General features: G+C 39.7%; 1 protein-coding gene across 24 annotated transcripts in view; it reads right to left on the minus strand.

Annotated features, from left to right (window-relative positions):
* Ptprk (protein tyrosine phosphatase, receptor type, K) overlaps nucleotides 1-25,935 on the minus strand; it is a 499,334-nt gene that overhangs the window by 162,143 nt on the left and 311,256 nt on the right.

Below are 25,935 nucleotides of genomic sequence, written 5' to 3' on the forward strand. Positions count from 1 at the left end.
CTGCAGTGCTCTCGTAGTGAGCGTTTATCTCCAACCGTTAGCTTGTGTCTATTATTAATGCGCGACTCTGAGTCTGGAAGTTATGCCTCAGTGAAGCAATTCTGTGTTTGAAAAAGAAATTCGGGTTCCTTCTCACACAAGACTTTCAATCTACTTTAATCCAAACAGACTTACTCCTTATTTGTTATATTAAACAACAAAACTAAGAAAGTGGAATTCACGGATTGCAGTCAACAAATTGAGAAAACAACCAAATTTCTTATTCTTGAGGCAAAAGAAACAGAAAGCGTTCTATTTTAAAGAGTTGAAGGTCATTGGGCAGAGTGGTGCACCCCTTTAATTCAGATACTCTGAAGTCAGAGGCAGAAAGATTTCCGTGAATTTGAGGCCAGCCTGGTCCACATGACGTGAGAGCTACACAGAAATCTTGTTTCAAACAATAAAACAACAACAACAACAGCGATGAGGAAGGATTGACCTCATCTTTTAAAATACTACACCTAATTTTATAAGCCCAGCCTGGTCCACATGACGTGAGAGCTACACAGAAATCTTGTTTCAAACAATAAAACAACAACAACAACAGCGATGAGGAAGGATTGACCTCATCTTTTAAAATACTACACCTAACTTTATAAGCCCCAGCTAATCATTAGTGCTTCCTAGACTGGTGTGGAAACAGCCTGTACCCCATTACCTTACCAAATAGGCCTCTTAGACAAAGCACGGTGGAAACGTTTGTCTCAAGAAAACCTAAGTTTACCTACTTAGTTGAAACCCATTGATGTTTTGTTTCTTTATATTTTTTCTGCTCCATTCTGGAAAATGCCCACTTCCCCTTCTACAGAATGATCTCATTAGCCTTCCACAGGAAAGGACTTGAGCGGCTAAGCCACACTGATGGCTGGTTGAGGTCAGTGGTCCCTGTCTAGGACGTGCATCTCTGGCAGATCTGGGGAAAGGTTTACTCCCTCTGGGGGCATGGTGCTGCATGCTGGGAAAAAGTGAAGCCACCCATACAGAGATTTCATGACAAGCATGAGTAAACTTCATTGGGTGACAGAAATACCCTACAACTTGACTATGTAGTAGCCCGTGAAATGCAGAAAACAGAAATAAAAAGGACCTATTTTATGCCATATAAATTATGCATTAAAAAATCCAACCTTAAGATGAAATCCTAATACACTTCTTTGTCTCCTTCATTGCTGGCAGGAATTATGTTTTACTAGGTGGCTTGAGAAAAGTTTTGATGTATACCCCAATGTTGGAAACACAATTTTTAAAGTCTCTTCTCTAATACTTTAATATCAATATGTGATCAGTGTACAATATTCAATAACTTCATATCTCATTTGAAAAATCTACAGCACCACAAAACTGCTTCAATTAACAACATGCTTTAATGCAAAAAATGGCTTGAGAAAATGGGTGCTTGAGAACCAAAGTGAGAAAATTTCTTATGTTTGACTCTAATGAGCTCATTCTTCTACTTTCGTTTGTTATCTTCTGAAGCATTGCCATTATAAAGAATAATACTGTGTGTTATTAATAGCATGAATAAGTAATAAATAATTTTACTATATGTATAACTGCATACTATACAGAATGTGAAACTCAGAATATAGATAAAAGAAAGGGGAAGCCCTTGGTCCTGCCAAGGTTGGAACCCCAGTGCAGGAGAATATGGGGGGCAGTAAGGGTAATGGATGGGGGGAGTACCAGTATGGGGAAGGGGGATGGGGCAGGTATGGGGACTTATGGACAGGAAACCGGGAAGGGGAATAACATTTGAAATGTAAGTAAAGAAATATATCTAATAAAAAATTAGAAAAAACATTTTCTATGATAGTGTTGTAAACATGAAAGGTTCTAAGTTGAAGATATTTCACCTTGTGTCACTTTGTAACATTGAGTAACATCAGTTCTAAAGAGAAAGTAAATCATAACTACTTAAGGAAACATTATGAGGCAATGAAAATGATGGCTTTGAAGTTTATGTAGTTAATGTAAAAGGCATTTGTGAGGAAATGTTATTTTTTTAAAGAGATGTATAACTATTAATTCTGTGGGTATCAATGTTTGAAATCTACATATAAAACCTGGATGAAAATGTGTCAATTTGAAAAAAAAAGAAGTATCTTAAGGAAAAAAAATGACCTTTAGAAATGTTTAAGCATTCTAATAATGTAATACTTTAGTTAAGACCAAAAGATATAAGAACTTTCCCCAGTTGTTTTATTTGAAATGATAAGAGACAAGGATAGTTAATGACTTCAGAGAGAGTATCCATTTCCACTCTTCTTCCAGGGTGGCCCTTCAGATACCCATCTCCAAAGTTCATTGTCCAGTGTCTCTCCCCCATGGAAGAAGCCGTTTTAGAAAAGTTCTGACTCATTAGTGTCTTGAGTTATCAGAAATGACAGAAACATCATCAGGAATGAGTGTGAAGGTTTTAAAAGTCAAGGTATCCACTAAGTGCCCCAACAATTTCCAACTTTCAGACAGAGAAACTGTCTATTAGTGGCAGAATGATTTGATGAGGTATTTTTCAGATTCTTCTTAAATTCCTTCTAACAGATAAATGTGGTGACCTCAGTCCAAGAATAAGGCATACAAACATAGATATAAGTAACACAGAGAACTGAGGGCGTCCTAAATAAGGAGATGTATAATGGGAGCTCAGGATAAATCACAGGAGGAAACATTTATAAAACACCAAGTCTCCCAAAGAATGAGGGAAGGAAAAAGGAAAAAGGAAGGAAGAATCTCGAGTCCAAATTCATGTCTGCTCTGTCTTCTTTCCTACTTCAAAGGATTTTCTTGCCTGCTAAGCTTTCCCTACTTCACCACTCAAAAAAAAAAAAATGTACAGGTTTAGCCATAGTCCACAGACAGTTAAAATGGCCGCTTACACATAATCTTGAATGCTGTGGAGAGAAAGAAGCAGAGATGTACTGGGATCTGTATAGGATATTTTACTTGAGTCAATAAAACACTAAGCCAAAGTACAACACGATCTTCGCAAGCACGTTACCCCCAGGATGGTTTGTGCTGCTGCCTGTGACGTTAGAGAGGGACACTAATGAATGACTGCAGACGGTCAGCTTCTGCGGGCCCATCCACCGAGGAAGGAGAAGCAAACTGTGGTTTCATTATCGGGAGGGTGGTAGGGTGTGCCTGTTCACTATGAGGACAGCAGCGATACATTTTCCTTAAAGTCGAACTTGCCTGAAAATGAAAAAGATCCCTTTGCGCGGTCAATACTCCAAGTCACTGTAATTTATAAATATACATGGGGAGGTAATTTAGCATATAATAAGAAAAAGACTACGGGACCTGTTATGAAATGATAGATGTTGATAGTAATAATGATACAAAGATCTGTCTCCTCAGAGAATTCCCACCTCAGGCATCTCTGACAGGTAATTGTGTGGAGGTGAGGAGAGAATGTATTCTTTCAGCTGGAAAAAGATACAAACGCTGCTCCTCCACGATCCTTTCTGCTTCAAATGCCTCAAGCTGACCATTACCATCTCGTTATTCCTTTCCTGAGGTTGACTTGATGCTCCTTAACGGGTTACACACACATATTAGCATTTCCTCAATGTACCAATCAGAGCGGAGACTAAAACCTGGCTGATTGTGCAAAAAGAATGCCTTAGCCGTTCACTTCACATCTTTGCAAATTTCTCATGTGATTTCGGAGCTATCAAGAAAAATTCTGTTCAAAAATTCTATGTAAAGATGGACTGATTCACTTGGTATTAGCAATCACTAGTATAGAGAAAATTTATTTGCATGATCATAGTAGCTGGGGGACAGAGGCATGGCTTACTCCAAGATTATGGAATGTCTTTCCAAAAACTGACAAGCAAGAAAAACAAAGACAAGATTTGGGAAATTGACAGATTTTAATTACCTGTTTTCATGATTTTGAGGGAAATTCATTGACCATATCTTCCATGAAGGATTGATGCTTTTTAATCCAAGGCAATTGCAAACTTAATCAGACTGCTTTGATACAATGGTGTAGAATGTCACCGAATATCGAACAAAATCCCTACAGCACAGCACAGGTAGTAAATTTAACAGAAGAACATCGCTTATAATTCTGAAGCAGAACAATTCACTTAAGGTGGAGCATTCTATAACGATGTTGTAGATGTGCCCGACTTAACAATAGTTTAAGGTTTGAGCAGTTTTTCTTCATTGCTCTAATGCAGTCTCTCTCTCTCTCTCTCTCTCTCTCTCTCTCTCTCTCTCTCTAACACACACACACACACACACACACACACACACACACACAGGCATGCACATTAGACAGCATGGCTACAGTCTAAATTCACTCTGTGACACTGCACCTAATCTCTCTAAAGCATCTCTTCATTCATTTTAAATGAGATTAAACATATACATCATAGAGAGACTGAGAAAATTAAAAAAAATATATAAGGCATATCTGTAAACTAGTTCATTGCAACAATGCAAAACGGGGTAGTCCCAGTTAAATGGGAGCTTTCTGTAACACACACGTGGCAACGTTATACTTGGAGGCACTGAAGGCCATTGGAGTGACCAACAGCATGGCTTCCTGATGACTTCTCAGAAGAAACAGGCACTAGAATCCTACTTGTGGAGACGTCATCACCATTAGATGTCTTTTAAGTTGATACGACGTTTGCTACTCTCAGATGTGTGCTATGGGGAGCTGGATGTTGATGGCACTGCCACTCCCTAAAGGTTACAGAAATCCTTGACAACCTGAGTGGTAAGAAGATGAAGGGCGAAAGCATAGGTTATCCTAGCACGTAGGTCACTAGCATTCGAGGTCTACCTCATGCTTCATGTTCAGTGAGTCTAAATGCAATTTTTTCAATAATTGTAATAGGAATCCCATGAATGAATGAATGAATGAATGAATGAACGAACGAACAAATAAATATTGGCAGGAAGGAAGAGGGAGAAGGAGGAATGGATGGAGGAGGGAGGGAGGGAGGAAGGAAACCAATACAAGCTGAACTAAAAGGGGAGAAGGTTGAAAACTATTTCATGCTTCTTTAAACTTGAACATGACACAAAGTCATCTCAGATTTTACTTATTTTGGCTTGGGTATATAGTGGGAAAGAGAGGGTGCCCAGCTCTTCAAATGTTTGTACAGCAAAAACCCAAGACAAGCATTGGCCTTGGTCCTCTGGGCAGACTCCCTGGGCTCTGAGAGGTGGGGCTGTCCGGTCCCGCCCCACCCTAAACATCAAACACTTGCTGCAGTCCTAGCTTTGACAGTGCCTGCTACCACACTGCAAAGTTCTTTTTCTCTTTTCTGTCCTGGATATCATATTTCCAGCGAAGAGCCACAAGTATATAATTTTCAAACGTGGATTGAGTCCTTGGCAAAGCGTTAATAAAACTGACTCAAGGTCGCATCTTGGCCACGTCTTTATGACCTTGGAGGCTGCAGTGAAGCTTTCTAAGTTTATTCTTCACTCCAGGACACTAAGAAGACAAAAACACTCAACTTTTGAGGAACAGGCTAGAAAAGTCATCAATTAACTAGCGTGATACCTTAGAAATATACAGCTATAATCCATAGACCTCAAATCTACTCTTACTGATGCCCGTGATTGGAAGATTAAGTGTCACAAAGTACACCCTACTTGGCCTCAGAAGCTTAAGGAGAAAAAGTCTAGCGACTGTGCTTTGTTTCAGATGAGACTTCTTTGAAAGAGTCCATTCAATTCACTGTGATGGTAAAATAATCCACTTTTTTTTTGTAATGACAACATTGACCTGGCTAATAAAGGAGTGTTTAACACCTCAAAAAGGCATCAATTATACGACCCCACATCCCATTTTCCAACCATAATGAAATACAGACAATTAAAATGAACCAGAAGTGAGAAAAAAAATCAGCGTTTCATGTAAGGAATTACTTTATTAGAGGAAATAAAAATACAATTAGAGATAATTTTAAAAATAATGAAAATGATAACCCAATTTCAGCTGTTAGAGATCCTACTAATTAGGTAGCTGGTTAATAATACAAGTAGAAAATGTAATCAGATGCACAATTACGGTACATTCCTATGATTATTATGCAAATGTTAAATCTATAGCCACATAGGAGAACATAATGAGTCCTCACTTGTGTAACTGGTAATTACTGGCTTTGCACACATCGGGATCAAAATAATATCCACACATCCTTTGGCAGATAATAACTTCAAAAACTTTTAATTGATGGAGCCCTCCTCCTTGCCTCCTGCTTTCACATTATAGTTTATTGATTACTGAGCTCCGGTGAGGTGTTAAACCCTTCTTTATTAACCAGGTCAATATTGTCATTGCAAAAAAAGTGGATTTTTCTCCCCACTTACCATATAGTTTCCTACAGCCTATAGCTTTCTGCTTGTATGTGATTATTGTTTTTAAGTGTTTCTTTTCCTCTTCATTAATAGTGAGAACAGTTAGTAGGTGGTAAAAATGAAGCAGCATTTTCTTTACTAAAGGATTATCGAAGTCTCTGCTTAGAATATTACTTTTGGGCCATACTGTATAAAGCACCTAACAGATGCTTGTAGGAATAGAAGCATAAGTATAATAATTAATAAAAAAGCCCCATAGAATAGACTTAATGTGACCTATGATTATATATGTGACTGTAAGAGAGGGGTATTGGGAAAAGGACACGGTCACACAGAAGAATGGATCAAGAGAAGGAAGTCTCATAGAATGAAGATCATCGGTATGCATTAGAGTTTAATTGTGATTATGGTTATGTGCCCCAAGCTTCCTGTCAACTACTAAACAGAGAAGTCTGATGAGATTAAAGTACACATGTTTCTTTGAACGCCTGTGGTGGATACTGAGACACTGTCATCCCTGACTAACAATGAAAGCTACCACTTTAATTTCACAGAGAGGAAAAGCATCAGTACTCTCTCACTGTCTCTCTCTCTGTCTGTCTCTCTGTCTCTCTCTGTCTGTCTCTCTCTCTGTCTCTCTCTGTCTCTGTCTCTCTCTCTCTGTCTCTCTGTCTTTCTGTCTCTCTATCTCTGTCTCTCTGTCTCTCTCTCTGTCTCTCTGTCTCTCTTCCTCTCTGTCTCTATCTCTCTCGCTTTCTCTCTCTCTCTCTCTCTCTCTCTCTCTCTCTCTCTCTCTCTCTCTCTCTCTCTCTAGTTGAGATAATTCTTTATGGAGAATGTTCTCCCATTGGCCTATTAGTTACTCCCAGTTAAACCGCATGAACGAGGCAGGGTAGTGCATTTCTGCCCATTGACATGGCTAAGTTTTCAGGATCTGTGAATTTCTCAGCATCCCCCAAGGAAGAGTTGTGACAGAAATATTTAAAACTACGATTTTTTGGGGCTAACAATATTTTGGCCTGCTTTCTTGTTCTATTTTGCTTTCCTATCTTATTTTTCTCCCAGAGTTTTGGTTAGCTATTTTTTACTTCAATCTACCTGCTGGGCTTGGGTGGTGTGACTTTAATCATAATGATTTACCTGTTTTGTGGCGTTACTAGAAATTCCTGGATCTTTTAATTCTCTGGACTGGATTCAATATCAATCATTTTTCCCACAAGGCATCAGAAAGCTGATAACAATATATACTGAAAAATGCAAGGTCAGCAATGTGTATCGCACACTTAAGAAGCTAAAGCTGACGCTAACAGAAGAATAATGCTTTAATCAGCCAATTCCATCTCTTTGTCCCAACATGATATAGTTCATAAAACTAATTGCCACATATTCTGATTTATATATTTCTCTAAGATTAAGTGTGTGTGTGTGGGGGGCACCAACTGTGTGTGGGTGCACAATGAGGCCAGAAGCATAGAAGCCACTAGATCTGTTTTTCTCAACGTTCCCAATGCTGCAACCCTTGAACGCAGTTCCTCATGTTATGCCGACCCCCAACCATAAAATTATTTTGTTGCTACTACTTCATAACCACAATTCTGCTACTGTCATGAACTGTCATGTAAATGCTGCTTCCCAATGGTCTTAGGTGACCCCACAGATTGAGAACCACTGCCCTAGACCTAGAGACCAAGGGTGCCAGAACCACACTTAGGTGCTCTGGAGAAGCAACTGTGCTAATGTCTAACCATCTCTCCACCCTCCGAGCCCATGGCTTTCCTTTAAAACCACTTATGGTTTATTCTCATTATTATCATTGGTCGAGCACATCGTTTTCCTTATCTATTACGCATAACGCTGCAGCCTTCATGTAGGGCAGGAGTTCACTCCAACTAATCATGCAAACCCGAAAGACTGGCGGAAGTAGGAGAGAAAATATGGTTCGTCTCTATTAGCGCTGATGTGAGGCTACTCTGTGATGACTTAGTCACGCGTGGGTAGATATGTCATATCAGCGTGTGTTAACGAAACAGAAGAAGAACATGAGAGTCAACCGAACGAACCACGGGCTCCCACGGCATCCACTGCAGGTGGGCTGAGCGCTGTTTGGATTATTAGGTAAAAGACTGCTCAAAAGGATTCCTCAAACAGCCTTTACACTTCCCTTAAAGTCATTAAACATGAATAATCCCAAACACCATCCTAATCCACCCAGGATGAAATGACAGCAATAGTCTCTCGTGTATTCATACTAATGGGACTGTGTTTGCCCTGGAAAGGGAACAGACAAGGCTCACTGGGGTGTGTGTCGGGTTGGGGTGGGAGGGATAGGATTTCTCTGTGTAACAGCCCTGGTTGTCTTAGAACTCACTTTGCAAATCAGGTTGACCTCGAATTCATAAACATCAGCCTGTCCCTGAGTGCTGGGATTAAAGGCATGCGATATCACGTGCCCAGCGTAAGGTGCACATTGAATGCAGGTAGGCCTAGCGTACTGTACCAGTCTGAATGTGCACTGTTATGCACAATATGTCAACAGCATAACATAAATGACAGGCCTTCGTGCAAGCCTGCAGCAGCTTGCTGGCTTGGCCTAAAACCACAGGCAGAACCAGTGTTCTTCAAAGCAGCTTCGTGGACACTCGAACACTAGTGGGCACGTCTGCTGTCACCTTTCCTTTACCAATCTGTATCAAATAGCCATGTGTGAGGCTTCATATTTTCTCCGATGAAACTGATGCCTATTTAATTTTTTTCCCTTTAGTAATGTGTGTGTGTGTGTGTGTGTGTGTGTGTGTATGTGTGTGTGTGTGTGTGTATTCGTGGTTCTAATATACCTTAGTTCTTAAAAACAAGTACTAATGTGGGTGAGTGTTGAGTTTGCATGAATGTTTGTGGACTTCCTCACTCATGCTTTATGTCCACTGAGGCCATCAGATGCTGCTGGATCTCCTCAGACTAGAACTACAGACAGCTGTGAGCTACCATCAGAGGGTTGGAACCGATGCTGAAGCTGGTACTTCTGGAGGAGCAGCCAGTGCTTTTGACTACTGAGCCAAGTCTCCAGGCCCATCGTGGTTCTTTTTAACACTGAAAATTCAAGAGTCAACATGAGTGTTTCTCACAGGGGATACCTTTTGTAGTTTCTCTTAGGCCTCAGGATTAATATATATGAAATGATGTGGAAGCTGAGACTCCTGTCTGTGACTTACTGCTGATCTCTGTCTTTGGAGTCTGAGTGTGTGAGCTGAAAGATCAGAAATGGCTCCTTTGCCTTGTGAAAAGGTTTGGAAACACGAAACGGGACGAAGACGTCTTTATGTAAAAAAATATGAAACATTTTAGAAGCAAGATATTTTTGAGTATGGATATTTTGAATAGTTAAAGTTTAACTCACAGAAAGGCACAGGTACATAGACTTGCAAACACATGTACGTGAACACACACACACACAGACACATACACACACTCATACACTCACACACATACTCAGACACTCACACACACACACTCATACACTCACATACACATACCACATTACACATACACACACACTCATACACTCACATACACACATACACTCTCACACACACACTCATACACACACACATACACACACTCATACACTCACACACACACTCACATACACATACCACATTACACATATACACACACTCATACACTCACATACACACATACACTCTCACACGCACACACACACACACACACACACACACACACACACACACGCATCCTTCAGTATTTGATTTATCATGCTTATGAATGAAGGAAGCAGATTCGACTCTAAATGAGGAACTTTCCAGAAAGTAATCACATTAAAGCTCTCAGTAGTTTCCACCATGTTTTGGGCTTTCCCTTAGTGTAATATTCAACAAGGCAGGTTTGTTCCCAACTGCTGTATTTTTGCAATATATGATAAAGTGGGATAGATTCAGTTATTGCCGTTCCTCTGGCACTCGCTGTAAATGATTTTATATTTAAGTTACAAAATAACAGTTGTGAAAAGCCTGTTATTTGAATCCCTTTTAAAGCATCATAATCCAAATGGTTTTTTTGAAAGAAATTATGGAATAAAAGTCAAGTTTTACAAGTACTAACTCCTCACACTTATGTTCTAGAAGGAAAAGAAAATCAACATAAAGAGAGTGAGATTATCCTGAAAAGTCCGCTGGGGCCAAAAACGTCTATAATTTTCCTGACAGTCTTCCATGAAGATAAATGTGAGGTATCAATCATTTCCATGGCAATAGCTTCTGATGTCGGCGCAGAGAGGAACATGGATTTACAGTAAGAATGGGAAGGTTATGGATAAACGAAACTTGGTATAAGTTCTTAAAAACAGAAAACATAGACCCCATTAGACTCTTTCTATATTGAGGCTTGTTTCCATGGCATAAGTTGCATATTTTTACATGAATATTAAATTTCGCCAATAATCTGGCATTTATAAAATTCTTCAAAATTGCTTTTTCAGGGCCATAGGAAGCTTAAACAATTTAGAACATGATTATACTAAGATGTTTATAAATATTTACCACACCCTAGAAAAATAATACTCATATTAAGGAAAGTTTAAAAAAATATATGTTTGGTTCTTCTTCTCTTAAGAGACACTCCCACTTGATAATTCTTCATCATTTTTCCTTAATAAATTTGTTTGTTTCATTCAAGCAAACAAGAAGTACTCCAAAACGTAGGCAGTGAAAGTTAAATATAGGTATATCTGTCAAGTCTGAAAAGGAAGACTCTCACGCCCGGAGTTATTAACGGTTCCCATAGGAGGCAGTCATATCTCTTTTTGTTTATATATGGCTAAGTTCACAGTGCAATTGCAATTGTAAAATATCTCCAGGAGTGACTGGAGAGGGGACCTCATTCCAAACAGACTGGAAAAGACAAGGGCGACAGGGACATGGAGGAACGGTTACATCGTCATGGACTGGCGATAACATGGGGTATGCAATGGAAAACATAATAGCCCCAGAAAGTTAATCATACAAGGAAAGGAGTTGGAACTCACAAACAAAGGCAGTACTTTATACAGAGAGAATGGGGATAGAGAAATTGGATGTAAGGTATGACAGGTAACTCTACAATAGCCTTTGACTAGTCCACACTGTCAAGTTTTCCGACATTTACAAATTAGATTTACCTAGGAGACACTCCAATTAGAAGTTAGAAAATGGATTTCAATGAAGATGATGATGAAAATGTAGAATTCGATAAGGCATGGAATGATCAAATTAAAGCATGAACAATTGAACAAAACTTCAAATCATTTATTTATAAAATTTAGGTATGTGTTTGAAACAATGCAAATATCTATGCACATTAAGGAGAAGGGCTAATCCATATGGTCAAGGATCTTGTTCTGCTTTATTATTTTAAAACCTCAAATAGTTGTGTTAAACAAATACACTGCCTCAAAATAAATTCTCTATGGCATGCAAAGGGCGACACTTGTAAAGAACACAGTGGCTTACATTTTGAAGCAATTGGCTTGGCATGTGAAACCTAGCCCAAAAGGTAGGTCGGATCCACAATTAACAGTGCCACCGTTTCTTGAATATAAATCAAAGAGCGACAACAGTTTATTAATGTCTTTCAGAAAGTTCACATTCTACTGGCCCGGTATGGATTGTCACTATGTGTTCTGGAGGCCCTAGGATGATGATTTATCTCCATCAGCCATAGGCCAGAATTACCAGACTCCAATTACTTTGCTTCCCAGTTTCAAGAAAGAAAGGGAGAAATTATGTCAGTCCTACCACGGGAGATGGCTTAAAGTGCCCGAGGAAGAGAAAGTAATCTACTGCTCCCTGACATTCACTGCCTGAAAGTCATTCGCATTAACAGCCATTCAAACTTGTTTAGTGCAAGCCAATTGCTTCCATTTCCCTCTTGTCAGTTACATTAGCTGCAATTGAAATTTAACCCTTAGAAAATTAAAAAAAAATAAAATAATGTAAGACTCTCCTACATTCTGACAAGGCCACTTAAGGATCCTACTAGGACGCAGTGTTTCTTAATGGGTCGGCTTTAATATAGTGGTCGGGAAATGTTGAGAAAGAATAATCTTCATGAGAAATTAAATATAATTGCCAAGATATAAAATATGAAGACAAACCTATGCACTGATTCTATGTATAGCAAGAGAAGAATAAAAAATCATATTGTCCCTGATTACAACCAAGACCATGTCATATTTATGATGATAAAGAAGAAACCAAATTATATTTCAAACTGCATAACATAATCCAATATTCTTTCACTAAGAACTATTAAACTCATATAACAGACCATTAACTTCCAGACAAGTTAGAGCTTACAAGGTTAAGATCAGTGCTACAAAAAAGAAATTGGGATGACATTTAAATAACATCAAGCGCCAATATACCATTATACAACCTAAAGAGGACTGATGTATGCCTATTATGTTGAGTTAGGAGACATTCACATTTTACAAGCTAGTTTACTATTTGTTTTCTATTCTTTAATATTTAAATCTTAATGGTGTGACCAAAATGTATGATATATATCCATCTCCCCAGGAAATAAATCCTACATTTTTCCCTTGTAATTCTTTTCAAATTTATTTCATAGTCTCACACTGGGTGTGTTTATGAGTTTCTATGCCAAAGAAAAATAGTGGAAATGAGAAATTGGCTGCACTTTTCTAGGATTTACCTTATGTGTTCTTGGTAAAACACACAGAGTGTAGCATAAGTCACACATTTCCTAAGGCGGCCTTTATCAAACACAGGAGAATAACCTGAAGCTAAAGCAGTAAGATCCAATATGTTTAGAAAGAATTCACTGTCAAACCTTTGAAGGGAATATTTCAAGTCAAGAATGAGTCAATATCCCTTTATATATTTGACTAATATAAAAAGAAAAGACTCACCTAGATAAATCTAGATTAATAGATTTCTTGTAGATAGAAGAAATGGTAAAAACTGAACCATAAAACAATTTCTACCAAAGTAGAAATGTTGACAAATCTGCAGAGGACCCAACTCAGAGAGGGGAACCAGTCAAGTAAATAGCATTACACCTTATTTGAGACTGGGTCTGCTTCACACTTTATTTGAGAGACTGGGTCCGTTATTAGGTTATGTTAGGTAAGCTAGTTGTCGCAGCCCTGGAGATCTTTCCTCAGTTCTCCGGTCTCACCTTCTCTCTTACTAGACAGGTCCAGCATCCAGCTTTTACATGAATGCTAGGATCAGAGTTCATGTCACCACAGTTACTTTATAAGGCCTCTTAAACACTAAACCATCTGTCCAGTCTAAAGAATAATTTCACATTCACTAAATTTACTCTTTGACAATCTCCCATACCCCACGCACAGATTAAATTCTGACTGCTCTCATCTTCCTCCAACTCTTATTAACCCCTACCAAAAAATAAAGAAGGAGAGAGAGAGAGAGAGAGAGAGAGAGAGAGAGAGAGAGAGAGAGAGAAGAGGAGAGGAGAGGAGAGGAGAGGAGAGGAGAGGAGAGGAGAGGAGAGGAGAGGAGAGGAGAGGAGAGGAGAGAAGAGAAGAGAAGAGAAGAGAAGAGAAGAGAAGAGAAGAGAAGAGAAGAGAAGAGAAGAGAAGAAGAAAGCATTTCATCCTGATCTGTCTTAGGGTTACTATTCCTGAGAAGAAAAACTGTAATCCATGAAACTTATACAGAAAGGGGGCATACAGAATTGGGGGCTTACAGTTTCAGAGGGTTGGACCATGATCATCACGGAGGGGAACACGGTGACAGACAGCCACGATGCTGGAGCAACAGCCAAGATTTTACATCCTGATTATTAGCCAACAGACAGAAAGAGAAAGAGCGAGACTGCTCCTGGCATGGTCTTTTGAAGTCACGAATCCACAGCAGTGATGCCCTGCCTTCAACAAGGTTACATCTCCTAATCTTTCCTACTAAATGAGGCCCAAGTCTATTGGGAGAAGGGAGCATCTCATTCAGATCACCGCACCACATCTAGCTTCGCGTTTTGTTCTATAACCAGTGTTATCTGTGCTACGAAGGACAAGAACACACATACACTGGGGTCTGGTGGTTTTACCATCTCGTACATGACAATTGATATTCTGAAGAGTGATCGTTACATGTAGCAAACGGGCTACCATTACACAAACAGTATGTATAGAAAGCCTTTGGACTGGGAGTGGCCATTCATAAGTTACCCCTGTCCCTTTTTTCTGGCTATATTTAAATCATCAAAATGGAAAATGGGGGAGTTGTTTTCATGTGTGTAAAAGGAGGAAGATAGAAGCAGGCTGAATATACTTACTTCCTTATGCAATAACTGTGTTTCTACTCTCACAATTCTCTATGAAAATCATTGGTCTAGATCACTGGTTGTGCTCCATATCTATCCCCTTTGAAGCAATAATGTTTAAAACTTTATGAAACAGAATGCTGGGTCAGAAGCTCCATGTGTAGCTAGTATCACCTGTCCTAACTGGTGCTGCGATTTGAATGAGGATGGTTCTCATAGGCTCATACATTTGAAGGTATGGTTCCCAGTTAGTGGAACAGTTTAGGAAGGATTAGGGGATGTGGCCTGACGGGAGGAAGTGTGCCATTGAGATTGGACTCTGAGGTTTCAAAAGCACACACCAAGCACTGTCTACCATTCTTTCTACCTTCAATTTGCAGAACAGGTATGAGCTTGAGAGCACCATGTCTGCCTGACTGCTACTACATTATCTGCCATGATAACCATGGCCTGGCCTACCCTCTACAACTGTAAGCAAGCCCCCAGTTAAATACTTTCTACAAGCTGCCTTGGTGATTGATGGTGTCTCTTCACAGCAGTAGAGCAGTAACTAAGACAAATGCTAAGTTTTATTTAAATATGGGACACAATAATAAAGCTATGATACTATACAAGTTATTATCATACTTTCAAAATAGCTACCAAATGATGTAAAAGATATTCTAAAAAAAACCTGTCTGTAGTGTTCTTAAGAGGAAATCATTGCTTTTACTGACAATACTAGATATTGCTCTTTTGGGCAATTTACAGTGGAAGGAAGGATATTCTAGTGTAGAAATGCAACTTAGTGAGAACAGGATTATCTTTGTTTCAGTCCACTTATTACCTAAATAAAATTAATGAACTTCAAGAAAGTAATTCATTTAAGAGGAGAACTTGAAGATCCCACCATCAGCGCCGCTTGACATACAAACGCACCCTGCCTCCAAACGGTTCCCTCAGAAAGACTTCCCATGGTCACCTCTCCATATTCTCCTCACTGTAGCAAATACCACAAAAACTGCTATCAACATGATCTACCCCATGTGTATTTATTTATTTATTTATTTATTTATTTATTTATTTATTTATTTATTTATTTATTTATTTATTTATTGGAGCTGGGGACTGAACCCAGGGCCTTGCGCTTCCTAGGCAAGCGCTCTACCACTGAGCTAAATCCCCAACCCCCCCCATGTGCATTTATATTCATATATATTCATATATCAGTCAAGGTATCCAGAAGGAAACATAAGTGTTAAACTTAGCTCTCTGATAGAAATATAAACTTGAAAGAAGCAAGATCCTCTAATTCTAGTTTCCATGAGACTCCCCGCCCCCTCTGTGTGTGTGTGTGTGTGTGTGTGTGTGTGCGCACGTGCATGTGTGTGTATGTATGTGTGCATGTGTGCGTGTGTGTGTGTGTGTGTGTGTGTGTGTGTGTGTATTCGCAGATGCATTCTTTATAACAGAAAATCATTACCCATGGTTATACTGGATCACGTATGTCTTTATATTTTACACAAGCCTTTTATAATGAAATCACTATTAATTTGGCTGTTCAGATCAATCACAGTTTATTCTGGTTAGACTACAATTCTCTACCACCTATAACTCATGGAAAAGGACTAAACAATATACCTATGCCATTAATCCCGGATCAGAACCCTCATCCTTAAAGCTTTGTGGAGATGTAAGTTTAAGTCAGTTTCTGCTCTTTAACCCCTCGCTGTAATGAAATGATTTTCTGATGATCCTAGGACGACGACAGTCTTTTAAGAAGTGATGAAATAAAAGAACACGTGGGTATGGGAAAGGATAGAGGAGAGCTTGACAGACTGTCTAGGGTAGGAGGGAGGCACAGGATGGAAACAGAGGAGAAGGCGGATATGGGTACGGATCATGTGAATAGAAAAGGAACTGAAGGAAAACACGTGAGCATCTGCATGGTTCCCACACTTCCAGAATAACTGTAGACACTGAAACATCCTCAAAGGAATCGCAGTGGGTGTGTGGAAGGTCAAAGACAGAACTCCAGAGGAGCGGACGGACAAGTGCAGCTACAGTTCAGTAGGGAGGAAACGCAGCGCTGGGAAAGGACATGTCTGAGGTTGGTACCCTTGATAAACAAGTAAATATGAATGAATAAAACCAATCGTACCCACAACACTTAGCTTTAAGATCAGACTAACAAAGGCCCTGTCTTGGAAATTGGTGCTATGATATTCAAAACTCCAATCTAGAAGATTCGACCATTAATAAATATGAAACTCTGGAGTTGGAGTTGAAGAGCTGCACTAACACATATTAAAATGGTTTTGCATTCGGCACTACCATTCCAGTTGTATTTACATAGCATGGTTTATTTTTAAAGACATAGCCAAGCATGTTTACAACGCCATTGTATATTGTATATATTGAAAAGCCATGGCAGTATTTAGAGTAACAAAGAGTGGGGGCAGGTACCTAAGGCAGTTTGAGTCACAGAAAAAAGATTAGTTTTAACATGAAACTAAGAGTTTTCATATTCATGAATATAAAAACATAAGAGAAAATAGAAAACTACTATGTACATTCATAAAGTCTATATATCATATTTATGAGAATTATTTAGGTAAATCTATTTCTGACTTATCTCTCAGTGATAACAGTAGTCTTGCTGGATGTTCATACGGGGACGGATCCTAACCGAGGAAGGAGGAGAAATCTGAACTCAGAAACGGAGGACAGACTCTGGGATGCAGAAGAAAAAGAAACTAGAGGAAAAGGGGGAAAATCTCAAGTAAATTTCTCTTGAATCAACCAGCTAATCTAGAGCCATTTTAGGCTGAGTGTCACAACCTACTTACACATTAGTGAGGTTTGAGTGACAAAAATTTGCCAAGCCAGACGTGAGGCAGTATCTGTCAGAAGGATTGAACTGCATGTTCACATAAGTTCAAAAATATGACAGTGCCTGATTATTGCCACAAGCGTGAGGTTCTTTGGGGGATAATGCAAGGCACCTCAGCAGTGGGCGGAAATGAAAAATGTCTAACTAGCTGTTTTTCTGGAATTTCAAGGCAGGTACTTGTGATATGCCTTGTTAGCCCAACAAACCATCTCTCTCTCCCAAATACTTAAATGCCACCTGTCCAAGCTGAAAAATACATTTTTTTTTACGTGAAGGTATATGTAATATCACTTGGTCAGAATCACAATATAATAAGTTGCCTTACTGGTTCCATAAAAATTAAAATATTATGCACATAGGAGCCCTTGGCTTTCTCGGTCTGCTGCAGGCAGGTACACATTTATTTCTGTTATTCGGACACTTTGATGTGTTTCACATTGCAGGGTTATAATCAAGTCCCCTTAGATATTTTTTAAAGGAGTTCTGATTCTGAATATGGGAACAATTTTTTTTGTTGTTATTGTGTTTTGTTTTGTTTTTTAAGATAAGCTTTTCTCTGTATAGCACTGGCTATTCCAGAACTCACAGAGATCCGCCTGCCTCTGCTTACCAACTGCTGGAGTTAAAGGCGTGTGCTGCCACCTGGACCATCAGAACAATTTTCTGTCTTATAAGTGAGATGAAGCACTGCTCTATTTTAGCTCCATCGTTACAAGTTCATCTATACAGGCTCCTGTCAGATTTGTCTCTAAGGGCTTGGCAGACTTCCAGATTTGTTTCTCTTGTAACAAGTTTCTCAGAAGTCCTGATGCTAACACAGCCCTTGTGTGAAAATTAACTCCCTGATCAAGCAGCTTGAAGTGTTGAAGTGACTGCTAGAGTTGGACAGGAGTGACACAGTGACAAAGGCTTGGTTTCCAGAGTGGTACTCTGGTGAAGTGGTGTAATTGTGTGTGTGTGTGTGTGTGTGTGTGTGTGTGTGTGTGTGATTGCAAATAAAGACTTTTCTCTTAGAATAGTCCACAATGAAAGCAACTTATTTAAGTCACTGCAGGTATGTATGCCTTCAAAGGTGATTGTGGGAGCTCCAGCCTCCCTCCGCCCCCTTTTTTTTGGTGATGGAAGAGGTCAGCTCTACCACACACTCCTACCTATAGTATCATGGCCAACCAATCATACACTGAATCCTCTGAAACTATAAAACAAAAATTCCCTCTTACCCTGAATATCTCAGGAATTTGTTAAGGAAACGGGAAGCTGGCTGACCTACTATTTTGGGAATCTGCTCTAGAACTGTAGCCAATTAAATCATGATTTGACAGACCACATCTTTAAAGGGGGCTGGTCGGTAATTTCCAAAACAAGGAGTATGCTGTAAATGAGTCATCTTTAATCATGGCAACAAAATGCTATTACCCTGTGCATCTCCCATTACAGGCAAGGCCTGCTTAAGGAATGAGTCACTGGCATGCACCCCATTTTTTCCCCTCTTAATAACAAGCAGCTGAGGAGTTGTTTCCTTAAGAGATTTGTCCTGCTGATCGTAGGGTGAAATAACTCGGTCTTGCTGACCTACTTTTCATAGTTTATAAGAACATTCCAGTGAAGTCAGGGAGATATAAACATCCTTGCTTTCCCCTGAGGAGAGAGATATACTTATTTATCCTGCTCTCATCCAAATCCCTGGCAAGTCTAAATATTTACTTTTGTTCTAAAGAGGCTTCTGATTTGAGGTTTTACAGAGTCAGACTGTATAGACATTATCTAAGCCCTCATTAGTTGGAGCTGGGGAAGGAGGGTTATCACCACTCGAGCATCAGGCACTATGGTTCACACTATCTGCTGCACCCAGCGTCCCCCAAAATGAGAAGGAACATGGGTAGGTGGCAGCATCTTATGACTTACATGTTCCTGAGATGACCCAAGGAGATGCCTCAACACTGCAAGTTTGGCAAAAGGGAATCAGTGCTCTCGACATAAGAGGCGGTAGGAAGTGAGAGAGCAATGTTGAAGAGAAGATAGTAACTGAAGACCACCTACTTGCAAGTCACCCTGTGATTGGCTGAGAAAGCCACTAGAGCAGAAGTCCACACTGTCGATATTATCATGCTCTGACTTCCCATTAGAGAGAATCCAAGATGCGCCGATGATGTCATAATTCCCTCAATTGTTGGGTCTTATAAGAATACCTTGAGCAAGTTTAATTTTTAAGTACAAATTAATCTAACATATTATACTGATTTTAACATCAATTGTTAATAGTTTCTATCCATTCTATCCCTAATACCCATGAAATAAGATACCAGTAAAAAGTAGAGTTAAGGACAATTCAACGTCTAATTCAATGAAATTCTAGTGTTCAATGATGTGCACAGAAGGAATAAAATAGTCACAACACTCAAATCTATATGTCCCACTCTCTGCCCTGTTTGTCAGCCATAGCTTCAGGAATATATTTGCAAACCCACTATTCTCATTTCTTAAAAACAGACAGTATTTTCTTTATTAAAAATTTCCCAAAGGTTTTACTCTGGTGAAATCCTGCCACTACATCTTAATTTCCCAATCCAGAATTCACTTCCAGTGTGTCACCACATTCTACTGATTGCAGCTCTCCAATCTCTTCCAGCCCCACTTTCTCATTGGGATTCTTCTCTCTCCTGCTTTGACTCAAGCCCTGATCAAGTTCTTCTTGGACCAAAGTAGCAGCCTTTGGAGCTCCTGGAAATCTCTCACTCCGTCCTCTAAAGCACAACTAGAGAAGTGTTTCTGGCAAACAACCCATAAGACATTTCGAGCAATTGATTCTCTTAAAAAAAAAATCTGTCCCTTGAATAGGTAACTAATATATTAATATATGAATGCAAAGATAAATGCAGGATATCAAACCCGAAGAAAGACAGACAGAGCAAGAGCAGAGAGAGGCCTGCTGACCGCATAGCGCCTTTAGAGTCTCTTCATGCTTAGGCTTCTCATAACATAAGGGAAAATGTCTTCAATGACATCACTTCTCAGATAGTCATGTCCTCTTTGTGCATGTGCCTTCAAGGCAACATCAAGAAGACACTCTGCATTGAATGTCTCCAGCAGCCTGCAGAAGGCACGTACTACCTCTAAACATACTTTGTTATCTTCTCCATAGTAGTGACGAAAACATATGCACTGGGCATTGTTCCATTCTGGAAGACTGCTGCCGCGACTACAGTATTTATTTCCCAAGGTAAAGAGTAAAGATTACATAGCAACAGGAAGGAGGTTTACATGTCAGTGGCGTATGACAGAATGTACGCAATCACTGTATGAGAAAGGAAGGTGGCTTTGGTATATATCTCTTTGGGTAAAAATAATTAGCACACTTATAAGTTTTATCTACTTCACTTTTTAAGAGTCACTTCACAACCAGGGACACGGTGCCTGGGAAATGAAGAATCAACACTTAAGTTTAGCACAGCACTCATTGGTTAGCTCACAAATGTTAGATAGGGCAGCTTCAATTACTCATCCTGTAAGCGTGTTTACCGGCAACCAGATCTTAAATTATAATCAGAACTCTCCCAATCATCTTCATAAACGTCTACCCATCTTTCAGAGACGCACCACGGACAGCTGGAGAGTTCATCCATGCAAGCTTCTGGGCTCATCACTCAGCTGCGAACTCATTTTCTAAGCAAGGCAAATGTCGTTAAAACACTGAGTAACTCATCGCAGTCCGGCACTTAGGGAGCCCTGATCGACACCAAAGAGCTTAATGCTCTGCTCAGCACATCGTAAGTATCGGACCCGTGTTATAGGTTATGATTCCTTCTAATCAAAGGGTCTCCAAGGAAGAACCATCATCTTTGAACACCATGCGCCAACAACGTTTAAGACATGGAAAGATGAGCGCATGGTTTTTATTTTAGAATTCATAGTAACAAGTTAGTCCAAACTATCAGTGATAGAAGGAAGGCTAAATAAAGCTCAGCACATGTATGGAGTAGAATATTAAACAGTCAGGAGAGATAATGAACTGTCCAGCTGAACGACAGGAGGGTGGATGACAGTTAAAATAAGCAGAAGATAAAACCAAATTATTTTATGCAATTAAAGAAACTCCCGCAGGCACAGCCATAGAAAACTGAAGACAAACAATACTGGAACAACAATCATATAAATATGGTAGTACTAAGGAAGGTTTTTTGTTTTTGTTTTTTTTATTAACTTGAGTATTTCTTATATACATTTCGAGTGTTATTCCCTTTCCCGGTTTCCGGGCAAACATCCCCCTAATCCCTCTCCCTCTCCTTCTTTATGGGTGTTCCCCTCCCTATCCTCCCCCCATTGCCACCCTCCCCCCAACAATCTAATTCACTGGGGGTTCAGTCTTAGCAGGACCCAGGGCTTCCCCTTCCACTGGTGCTCTTACTAGGATATTCATTGCTACCTATGGGGTCAGAGTCCAGGGTCAGTCCATGTATAGTCTTTAGGTAGTGGCTTAGTCCCTGGAAGCTCTGGTTGGTTGGCATTGTTGTTCATAACGAAAGGTTTTTAAGTGTTCTTTGCAGCCTGGCAGAATAGCAGCTAAGTGGGTAAAGGTTCTTATTGGTACCAAGCATGATGGCAAAATTTCACAGGAAGAGCAATAAAGGGTGGAAAGGCCTGTCCAAGAAGTGAAGCACAAACACCCATAGAAATAAATAAATATTTTTTAATTACAATAAATTATAATCCAACTATAGATTTGGGAAACTGAACTCAAGTGCTCCACGCACTTTGCCAACCCAGATGTCTCCCCCCCCCCATCCTATTGTTGTACATGTGTACTTTATAAGCTAATTTTGCTGTGGGAATTTTATGCAGTCTACAGAATGTGGGATTCTCAGTGAGGAACCCCCAGAGGTACAGAGTTGGACCCGCATTGTTACAACTCCAACCAAACCGAATGGAGCTGATGGACTGGAAGTTAGAGGAATGCAGATACATACAGTGCAGAATTTGCTAGCAGTGAGAGAAGAGAACGAAACACAGGAGAATGACTCTGGAGCGCAGAGTTACCGTGCATTCCCTGGCAACATAGCTTGAAAATGTTCTCTAATTCTCAAAATGAACTACCTCAGAGGAAACACCTCAGAAAATAATGTACACATGCACACACACACACACACACACACACACACACGCACACACACATACACACACACACACACACACGAGTATAATAAAATATTTAAAAATCCTATTTTTCAGGTTGGGGATTTATCTACAAAGAACTTTGTAAATCAATCATGATGAGAAACAGATAAAAATAATGTGTGCTCTGATTACTTATATGCCTTAAGGAGGAAACTTACAGCAATATAAAAATGACAATATTGACCAGCAAATAGAAATGAAATAATTCTCTAAAACTAACCTCACTGACAAGACTCATCGGAGACAATTAAAATGGACATCACCCAGTGATTTCTAGGCCATGTCATATATAGTGACAGATGAATTTGCACAGATTTTGCCTGAGGTTACATGAAAAGCAAGAGTTCCTACTCTTTGAGGTTCATTTCCTATTGGGCTCACAAAATAAAATGTAGCTTTCAAAACTCTAAAATAATTCTCCCTTATTATGATGCCTTACTTTTGAATGTGCTTTTTCCCTCCTGTGGTTTCACATACATTGGATAAAGAGCAAAGACAGGATCATTAGCAACAAGGATACCATGTCCGATGTCCGAACAAGGCAGCCGAGATGGGAAATGACTCCTCACTCTGATGGTCCCATGTTTAGATTCATATCGAGTCATATAACATAATGAAAATGATTTTTAACACGAAGGAAACTGTACAGAGGGACCAGAACCCCTCAAAGGGCTAACTAAATAGATATGAATAAATGGACTCAAAAATTATCAAATAGGATTATCTCCTCCTCACCCTTGCACACTCGGTGAATGAGAGAACACATATGAGAATGGATGGGGGATGAATCAGTGAATGCTGTTTTGTCTCTGTATGATTTTCTTTCTGTTATTTTAAATCAAAGGATACATGCCGTAATTCAATAATGGATGGAACACAGACCAATATCGAAGGCAGAAGTAAGATTAAAAGAATCAGCAACAGACCTGGACCATTGCGATACACCAGAGGTTAGAAGCTCCCAGGCCACCTCCTGTGAAATTGCTCCCATAATTAGCATATTTTTTTAAAAAAATTTCATGTGGTTCTACATATTTTTAATTGTATGTTGGCCATTTTGTTTGTCAGACAAGTCTGTGTAATTATCATTTAAGACATCACTAATTCATCATTTTTGGCTGTGAAAAACAAATATTTCTATTCGCTTTAAAAGCAAAAAAATAATTTTTTTTTCTATTTGCCGTCAATCTCAAATAAAAATCCTGGGACTTGAGGGGATGTTAGTGACACATCGTGAGATTGATGATCATTGCTGCCTCTCGGCTGGATTGTATTATGCAAAACTCCGTAAAAACAAATGAAGCTAATAAAAAGTACTTAATGATACCATTACCCAACTCAACATGTGGTAAGCACTGAAGATAAATAAATACAGTGCCATTTCCACGGGCTGCCAAACGCTTTCCATCGACAGGGTAAGGCAGCTGAGGAATGTTTATGCTGACACAGCACAACTCTAGTTAGTAAAGGTAATTACACTTTTACTGATGCTGCTTACGAAGAGTGCACTGAGCTGAGCTATGTGGAGGTACGTCTGGTTCCTAACCCAACTACAACAAAGGAAGTAAAGCAGCAAACCTCACACCACTTCCGCTTTCAGGACAGCCCACGAATAGGGCCTTCATGCCGGTCACCTGGCACCCCGTGTTGAAATATAGATTATATTCCTAGAAATTATGAACTCCAGAGTCACAGACATGGCGGTATTCTGATGACTGAAATTACGGAATAGATGACAGCATCCCTTTTAGTACTTTCGTCAGTGTGACAGATTTACTGAGGATAGTAAGAGAAAGGAGCAACTGAACGGTCCTCTTAGTGACTGAGGCTTGTGATACAGATCACATTACAGGTAAGGAATTCGGAATACGCTACACATCTTTGCAAAGCAACTACGAGTGAGGCCATCTCGGTTCAGAAAAGTTACCAGTACCGGAACAAAACTTGTTTTCTAATGAGAAGTTGCCCTGCATTTCTGAAAGCTCCTTCCTCCCTCCCTTCTTCCCTCCCTCCCTCCCTCCCTTCCTCTATACATCCTTCCTTCCCTGCCTCCCTTCTTTCCTTTCAATCTTTCCTTTCTTATTGCTGGGGAATGAACCCAGTGACTCAAATGTCTAAGACCTCAACAATACAACCATTGTGTTTTTATTAGATTCATCTCAAAAATTATTTTTGGTAACACACAAAAAAAAATCATGTGTAAGCTAAAACGTTATTTAAAAAGTGAGAACACATTGATAGCCTTTGATTTTAACTGAATAAACAGCCGTCTTAACACTATTAAACCGGATCAATTTTTACAAACCAATTTTATTTTGTTCCAAGTTCCAGCCTGAGTATCAGTGGAAACTAGTCTTTAAGACAGAAAACTATCCTGATCCAGATTAAAAAAAAAAAATCAATGTTCCTATGCTGGTGAAGCTATAGCTAAAGGGCCAAAATTTAATTGCACGAATCGAGAAATCGGGAAAATACCCATCTAGAAGAAAACAAAATACATTTTTTTCCTTCTCTGGATTTAGGGCAGAAGAAACGCATGTTCAGTAAGTGTTCAGTTTAAAAGAAGCACGTCTTCCCCTCCCCACTCCCTGTTTCATAGATTCACATGTCTACTCAGAACTGCCCAGAGCATTGAACTTCAATATGAGAGTACAGGAGAGCATCCCCAAATGTGTAAGCATGTTACACTGTGGGGACTCTGACCGGCTGGCCCGGCTATGAAAGAGATCCTGCAGGAAGGCCAGTTAATCACTGAGCCAGTCCCCGATGGCTTATCCAGAGGCGAAGGCAAGTTAACAACAACAAGGTCAAGGTGTAAGTGAGAAAGCAAGCAAAGTAGACAGTTCCCAAGGAGGGCATATGTTCTTTCTGCTTATAGACTGGATAGTATACCCAGAGGAAACGCACACGCGCGCGTGCACACACAAACACACACACACACACACACACACACACACACACACACACAAACCCAACAAAAAACAAGCATACACTCTCAGATTGTACAATGAAGTGTCTGAATTACTTCCCACTTAAGGCGACTTGGCATTTACGGCACTTTTTAGAACGTATAAAATGCCTGAAGAACATTATATAAACAATGACTTGAGTCGGGCAGCAGATTAAGGGAAATAGACACCTGCCCCAGGTTCATGAAGAAGCAGGAGACGTGCGCATTGGTGGCTTCAGCCGCTACCGTGCATAATTACCACCTCTCTGAGACC

This window comes from Rattus norvegicus, chromosome 1 (genome assembly GCF_021556685.1).
Source record: "Rattus norvegicus strain SHRSP/BbbUtx chromosome 1, alternate assembly SHRSP_T2T, whole genome shotgun sequence".
In the NCBI taxonomy this organism is placed as follows: Eukaryota; Metazoa; Chordata; class Mammalia; order Rodentia; family Muridae; genus Rattus; species Rattus norvegicus.